This window comes from Salvelinus sp. IW2-2015, unplaced genomic scaffold (assembly GCF_002910315.2).
Source record: "Salvelinus sp. IW2-2015 unplaced genomic scaffold, ASM291031v2 Un_scaffold5390, whole genome shotgun sequence".
Lineage (NCBI taxonomy): Eukaryota > Metazoa > Chordata > Actinopteri > Salmoniformes > Salmonidae > Salvelinus > Salvelinus sp. IW2-2015.
The window spans coordinates 54,380-62,448 of NW_019946655.1; the positions used below are offsets into that span (position 1 = coordinate 54,380).

General features: G+C 45.9%; 1 long non-coding RNA gene across 1 annotated transcript in view; it reads left to right on the forward strand.

Moving 5' to 3' along the window:
• Positions 1–7,930, forward strand: part of LOC139026650 (uncharacterized) — a 21,762-nt gene extending 13,832 nt beyond the window's left edge. The window contains exon 2 of the long non-coding RNA XR_011478511.1: positions 7,271–7,930. This is a non-coding gene — a long non-coding RNA (uncharacterized lncRNA). The remainder of the gene's footprint in view (positions 1–7,270) is intronic.
• The last annotated feature ends 139 nt before the right edge of the window (positions 7,931–8,069 follow it).

Genomic DNA, 8,069 nt, shown 5'->3' on the forward strand with positions numbered 1-8,069 from the left:
GGTAAAAAAGTGTGGATCGGTTGTCCAGGCTTAGTGCGGCGGGGTAAGGGGTCCCCCAGTGAAAATGAGTGGGATCCAATTCTCCGCCAGACATAATCTGGGCACCCCAGGGGTTACACGGCCAAGGCGATACTCAGGGCGCAGCGCCATACCCAAAGCCCCACTTTTAGCTGCCCCAACCCCAAGGAACAACCACGCGCTACTGAACGCACTGCCAATCCAATTCTAAACTGGGGTAGGTAGYTGTCCAGCGCGGTACGTGACTCTCCTGTTTGTGTGGGGTTGGGAGGGTTGTGCCGATAGGTCTGCCAACAGGACCCCGAGGGGTCCCGAGGAGTCCGGTCTRWACCATTTCCTCCTGTCTTCTTTCTTGGTGTATGGTCGGGCCTAATTGCTTAGGGTGTACTCGCCGCGGGTGAGTCGCCAAGGTCGGGGTCCCCAGAGTAGTTGGAGAAAAAAGGTTCTCGTCCGTTGGGGGTGCTGGTGGGTGTAGATGAGAGGTATTTTGGAAGGATGGTGGGTTGGTAAGGGTTTTTTTGTTTTTTGATTTAGTTCTATTTTATTGTTTCTTTTCATCAAGGCCCATGGTCATGGTAGCCCCGAGTTCAAGAAAAGAAAAGGAATATTTAGACTAAATGAAAGTTTTATTGAGAGTCCATGGTCATGGTAACTCTATAGTGCTTATTGGAGGTCTATTTTTATGGTCTTGATGACCCCCTATCTTTTGTATGGGATGTGGGGTGTGTAAGGTGTAGGTGCAGTGTATGTCCAAGCGTTCCTCCGTTGTACTGAGAGCCTCAGTGGTGGTCCAGCCCGTGGTGGTGGTGTTGGTCCTCGAGGGGTTTAGGGGTCCTGGAGTCCCATGGTGTGGGATTTGCTGTGAGTCAGGTTGCCAGCTGGGGTAGTATTAGCTCCGATGGTGTCCCTAGGTGATCTGAGGGTGGGGTTGATTCTAAGACGTAGGTCCTGCTGGTAGAGGATTGGGGGGTAGAAGTTAACCCTGCCGTGGGTGGGTGGTGTTTCTGTAGTTTCCTCTGTGATGGTGGAGGGTCACAGGATTTGTGGAGTCTAATCCCTGGGATCCGTGGAGTGCTCAATTGGGTCGGTGTCATTTGGAGAGGAGGATTCTCTGTCTGTGGGGGTGGAAGGGTTCGTAGATCGGAAGTGATCCGAGGGTGATCCTGGTGTGTGGTGGTTGCGAGGAAGTAGAGTTTATTCTACCTGAGAAGCTGTATCCATGGGTACTTTGTCCTCAATGGTGTTCATCTCCGACAGGTGTTGTGGGGATGGTAGTTTGGAAGAGTGTAGTGGTGAGAGTGGTGGTCCTCGGAGTGCTGGTGGATTGGTGGTTAGCATTTTGAAGGTGGGGAGGTTTTAATCCGTAGCTTCCCATTTGTTAATGGTCTCTTCTATCCCCTCAGATTGGGGGGGATGGTTCTGGTCTTCATGTGGTATGTAGCTTAGCCGAGGGTATCCGTAGCTTGGTTTTAACCTGCTCCTGCTGATTTTCATGACAGTCCCCCCTGGTTTGGGTATGGGATGGCATGGAAAGATCAGAGGCCACCTTAGCACTTTACCTCTGCTCCATACCCTCAATCACCCTGGTCAGGGTATGATCTCGGGGTAGTTTAGGAGGGTTTGTGTTCCCTGGAGGGAGCCCTCCCTGTGCCACCCTGGTCAGGGTATGGCCGGGTCTCTGGGTCCCCAGGTATGGTGGGGGTAAGCCGCTTTCTGTGGAAGGGTTCTTTAGTCTTCTGTGTTGGGCTGGGGAAATGTTTTTCCCTGAAGTGGTGTGGGGCGTCAATTCCTGATAAGAGGGCGTAATAACCTCTTTCGAGGGGTTCCGTTCAGATGTAAGGCGTCTGTTGGTTCGTGGAGATGGTGAGGTGCTCCTGGTGTACGTAGCTGGTATGGCTACATCCTCCTTATCCTTACTGTTAGGTGGGCTACGGGTAAGCGGTGGCTTAAATTGGCTATTGTCTCTTGTTGGCCGATTACCGTAGAAGTTGGGGAGTGAGTCCCTAATGTCCTGTAGGAGGCGGTCAAGGAGTGGTTTGCTGAGGAGTTTTTTGGCCCATAGTATGCCTAGGTACCAGGCTGCCTGCCAGTCAGAGCATGATGGTGTGTTGCAGAGTGTGGCGTATCTATTGGATACCTCCTCCCTGTAGTGCCGTTGTAGGATCTCGTGGCTGGTTTCTATCCAGAGTGGGGATGCCGTAGAGRGTGCCGCCAGTGTKGTATCGGATGCACCCGATAGTGTGAAGGCTGCCGTGAGTGTTCTGGCCTTGTGGAGGTAGCCAGGAGGTAGGTCATTACCGGAGAGGTAATAGCTGAGGGTCTCCAGGTGGTGTCTTGCTCTGATGAGTTTGGAGAGTGTACGTGCTGTGGCATTGAAGCTGGCGGGGGTCTGTGGTTCCCCGGTGATGTGACGTGCCACTGAGTTGTAAGTGGTTGGTGAGACCAGGTTGTCCGAGTGGCTCTGAATGGTGGCAGTAGAGGCCTGCTGTTCAGCTAGGCTCTCAGTACTCGTGGGGGTGGTGCCGAGTATAGAGGTGTCGGTCCTATGGTGCTGGGTGGGTGAAGGCATTGGTCTAGGCTGGGTGCGCTGCACATCCCGATCTGTTTGTTGGGTCCGAACCGTAGAGTGTCTGGAGATCGGTTTTAGGCGTGTGTCCCCAATGGTTAGCTTTGGTGTGTGATGTCCATCTCTGTATTCATGGCGTTTGGGAGTATCCGGTGGATGTGATGGGGTGGAGGGGTGCCTGGAGTAAGTGTAGCTCCTTGGTTTACCCCCGCCGTATCTGGTCCCGTAAGAGGTGGGTCGGTATACAGTTGGTTTATCCCTGTGTGAGGGATTGTTTAGCAGGATGTCTGTATTCCTCCTAGGTCGCCTTGGGGATGCTSTGTGGTGGTGGTGTTCTGTAGGGAGGGGAAGAAGAGRAGGTCTGTGTATAGGATCTGAGGTAGGTCCTCTAGGTGTCTTTGAGGTCCTGGAGTAGGGTGGTGTGAGGTGGGCTGTGGAGTGTGGTTGCCCGCTGGAAAAAAGTCCTCTGTGTGAAAGCAGAGGAGGGTTGTGTTCCAGAAAAAAAGTCCTCGTGTTGAAAGTTAGAGTTAGGTAATGTGCATCCAAGGGCAGGAGTACAGGTAGGGTCATTTTTTAGGTTGTATTAAATCTAATGATAATGTTTAAACCTTCTACCGATCAACCACCTTGGAGAAGTATAATGTGGGTGAGGATCACAACACCCCTTAGAAGAAGCACAGATAAAGTGATGAGCCACAGCTAAATTTAGGCGATGAATATCCTGATGCTGCGCTCGTCAGATCCCTCAGCGTAGGCAAATGGCAGCGGTGACCTCGCCAGTGTTTGGTTTCTAGTTTTGAGTCGTTGATCCACTTCCATCTCTGAACGTGAAACCGCGGGGGGAAGGGAGGGTGCACTCCCACATTGCGCGGTCCGGAGGGTCTGGCGGGCCGGCAAGTGTAGGCCCCATGGTGCCTAGTAGATTAACCCGTGTTGGGTTAAAGAGTCGTCTGTCCGTAGGTAGGGTTAGGTTTAGTATAGTTAAGAATGGTTAAGGTTGCGGTAGGGGTTTAGGGAGAGGTTAGAGGTTTAGAGCTGGTAGGGTTGGGTAGAGGTTAAGGTTAGGCGTCGAGGTTTGTTAGAATGTTAATAGAGTAGGTTAGGGTAGATGGTTAAGTGTTTAAGGTGGGGTATGGGGCTTAAGATGGTTAAGGTTGCGTGGGGCTTTAGGGAGAGAGGTTAGGTTAAGAGAGTGGGTGACTTTGATGTGGTCTCATGAGTGTTGGATGAAGGGAGGGGGGCGCAATGAGTGTTGTTTTTTAATGAGTTCTTAAAAATCGGTTGATATCCTCTTCTTCTAAGTGCATTGAATAGGTATTTATTGCATAATCAGGTCCTTGCTTGCAAGATGAATATTGTGACCCGGTTGATTTGTGATTTTTATTATCCCTTAATTACTGTAGGATGGTAACTGTGTTTATTGAAGATAAAGGCATGTTGTCTGTTTGGATTTGACAAGTAGCGCTCTAGTGTGTAGTGTTTCTCTGTGATTGGATTGTTAATTAAGTGAAACAGTTGTGTCTAAAGACGTTTTGACTTCTGACGGAATGAATTGATGATATTTTAAACCTATGGATGAATGATGACTGTTCGAGCACTCGCGTTTACTGAAATCAGCTGAATGATGGTGTCGTGGGGACCAGGGCCTCTAATAGTCGTCTAAAAAGCAGGTACATAAAAAGTGGGTTGCTCATGGACACTTGGCCATGCTCTCTCTCCATTCCAGCCATGCGTATATAATTGGCGTAAGCAGGCTGCCTGAATTTTTTCTGCCCAATACGCTGTCTCCACCTGACAGGTAATACGTGATCGTTGAATAAAAGTCATTGCTAGTAAGGCTGATTTCTAAATTGAATATTTCTATGTCCGGTCTAGTGGTTGTCTGGGTATCTCTTAAAGAATATTTCTAATTGCTTGTACTCGCTGTTGCGTATTTAATATTAGTGTAATAACTGATCAATATCTATCGTGAATATGTGTGTGTGGGAGGGAACAACTATGGGTTCCAATCCTCTCCATAAAGTGGTAAGTGTCCCTGAAGAAAGCCTGGGGTCCTGGTGGGAGAGAGGGTTAATGTGATGATCATTTATATTGCGAGTTTTATAGGATCCACTGTTGCAGGTCTGAAACAATTGGTCTGCCAGGGGGACTTCCAAAGGGAATTGTCCAATGTCCCGGTTCCTTGTGTACTTTTAACAAGTAAAAATAGAAATAGTCTAAGGTCGTGGGGTGTCTGTACCGTAAAGAAAGTTCCCGTTGTTTTTGCTGTAATGTAGTGTTGGTCATAGAGTCTTTTTATTATTGTCCTTACTGTGTCCTGGTGTCTGTGGTTGTATACTGTTTCTATTCGTTTATAAGTGTTTGATAACTGTCTGTTTGCTTCAAATACATGTATGATGTTTATCCAATATGAACTATTTTGAACCTTATCTGTGGTTGATGATATGTGGGGTTATTGTTGAGTTGTTGTATGCCTGTCTTTCTAACGTGTGTGAAGGTTATCCTCCCTATCAGTGTGCATCTGATGGTTGTGCAAGTGTGTTCTTGTCTATTCTGGAATTAGTCTTCCTGAATTCTACCATTCATCTGGGAGTTTAGGTTCCCAGGTAGATGGTAAAGTAAATGGTTGGTGGTGTCGTCCTGCTGTTGTAGTCATAGTAGTCCAACAGTTTAAGTCTTCTGTGATATTTGTGGGTGTCCCTTTGAAGTTCCTCCCAATCTAAATTTGTTTTGGGCCGAGGGATGAATGTTAACCTCTCTCCAGGAGCTTTAGCCTGTGAATGCTTGTGGGTATGAAGGCATTTGAAAGATTCATGATATTAGTTGTTGACTGTCACTGCTCCCCGAATTGGAGGATCTGCCCTGGTTATTAAGGGAAGGAAGAGATTAAACAAGCTCTAAATCGGTGTTAATGCACTCTGTTAGTGAATTTTTTGCATACTAGCTTAACTAGAGGAAGAACCAATTCAGCAAGTTTCAGCTGAATTGAAAAAAACACTTTTCCTTAAACAAGCTCTAATCGTGTTTAATGCACTCTGTTAGTGAATTTTTTGCAGTACTTGCTTAAACTAGAGATAGGAACCATTTCAGCGAAAGTTTCAGCAATGAAATTGAAAAAAATAATCTTAAACAAGCTCTAAATCGTTTATAGCCACTCTGTTAGTGAATTTTTTGCAGTTACTGCTTACTGAGAGGATAGGAAACCATTACAGCGAGTTCAAGCATGAAATTGAAAAAAAACATTATCCTTAAACAAGCTCTAAATCGTGTTTAATGCACTTGTTAGATGAAATTTTATGTGCAGTAACTGCTTAACTAGAGGAATAGGAACCAATTTCGCGAGTTTAGATGAATTGGAAAAAAAGCATTTTCTTAAACCAAGCTTAATCGTGTTTAGATGCACATCTGTTAGGGAATTTTTTTGGCCAGTCTGCTTAACCTAGAGGATAGGAACCAATTCTCAGTCGAGTTTCAAAGCATTGGAAATTAAAAAAAAACACTTTTCGTTAAACATAGCTCTAATCGGTGTTTAATTCACTCTGTTAGTGAAATTTTTCTTGGCGACGATGCAATTGCAAACTAGAATTGGAAATGTAACCAATTTCAGCAGAGTTTTCAGAGCATGAAATTGAAACAGCTGTTTTAAGCAATTTAGTGTCCAATGATTAGGTTAATGTATAATCAATGCATTAGGTAATGTAGTATCACCAGTATTCGGTTATTAGTGTCATTAGTATTGGGTCACTTTGTTAGGTTTAATAAGTGTGACAGGAATTAGATTAATGAGTGTCACTTTGTTTAGGTTACTGTAGTTACACTTGAATTAGGTTGGAGGGTGGGGAGTGGGTGTGCTGTTGGGTTCCTCCGCCGGAGATATTTTCCCGCTTTTGAAGTCACGTCATTAAGTGTAGTTAAGTGCGATGTGCAGAGAGAAATGGTGGCCGTGTGTTCTTGGTCTTTTTGTGGTGTTTAGAGGGCTGGAAACTTGTTTCTTAATTGAGGGGTAGTTGTAGGTAGGGTTTCTGGGGGGTAGTTTCACTTTGGCCCGCTCCGGGATGGTGCTTTTCTTGTCGTCTTGAATTGGTGCTTTTTAGCGGAGTGTAGCATCCATCGCGTTTTCGTCCATTTGGGATCCTGTGAATGCGGTAGATTTTGCCGTATTGTCGTGTTTACGTCCACTTGGGGAATCGGAGATATGTGTCCGGAAAAACTTTTTTTGTTGTTTCCAGTGATGTGTGTCCTCCGAAGTTGGTATAATTTCTCCAGTAGGGGAATACTTACCTGGGGAGGGTGTAGTGTTGAATATTGATACTAACCTGTGTGGGGGATGTTTGTTGTAGGTTTTAATCCAGATGGATCGTTTAGGTGGTTCCTTTTTGGTAATCCCATATATGTACCTTAGATGTACAGTGGTCCGGCCTTCCTGGTAAGGCTTGTAGTATGGGTTGGTGTCGTATGGGTGGGGGTCTTACCTGGGTTTTCGGTTTGTTTGTGTATGGTGCAGGGGTGTGAGTGGGGTGAGCCTGTGTTATAATTTGTTTCTTTTAACTCCTAAATTGGAGATACGGTCGTCAGGATAGGTAGAARTCTCTTTCACCTGTGTCAGAGTGGTGAAGTCTTGTTCTTTGGTGAAAAARAATTCTTTGTCTTTTGTTGAAAAAGGTGATGTCTTTGCAGTAGTTCAAGTTGAAGTGTGTAGTGTGTAGTGGTAGAATCCAGGGTCTTTGATGTTGAAGTGTGTAGTGTGTAGTGGTAGCATCCAGGGTCTTTGATGTTGAGTGTGTAGTGTGTAGTGTGTAGTGGTAGAATCCAGGGTCTTTTGTAGTGTGTAGTGTGTAGTGGTAGTATCCAGGGTCTTTGATGTTGAAGTGTGTAGTGTGTAGTGGTAGAATCCAGGGTCTTTTTGATGTTGTAGTGTGTAGTGGTAGAATCCAGGGTCTTTTTGATGTTGTAGTGTGTAGTGGAAGAATCCAGGGTCTTTGATGTTGAAGTGTGTAGTGTGTAGTGTGTAGTGGTAGAATCCAGGGTCTTTGATGTTGAAGTGTGTGGCGTGTAGTGTGTAGTGGAAGAATCCCGGGTCTTTGATGTTGAAGTGTGTAGTGTGTAGTGTGTAGTGGTAGAATCCAGGGTCTTTGATGTTGAAGTGTGTGGCGTGTAGTGTGTGGTGGTAGAATCCAGGGTCTTTGATGTTGAAGTGTGTGGTGTGTAGTGGTAGAATCCAGGGTCTTTGATGTTGAAGTGTGTAGTATGTAGTGTGTAGTGTGTAGTGTGTAGTGGTAGAATCCAGGGTTTTTGATGAAAAAAAGTCCTCTTGTGTTGAAAAAAGTAGAGTAGGTAATGTGCATCCAAGGGTCAGGAGTAGAGTAGGGTCATTTTAGGTTGTATTAAATCTAATGATAATTTTAAACCTGTTTACCGACCCACCAAACCTGGAGGAAGTATAATGGGTGGAGGATCAACACCCCTAGAAGAAGCCCGATTAAAG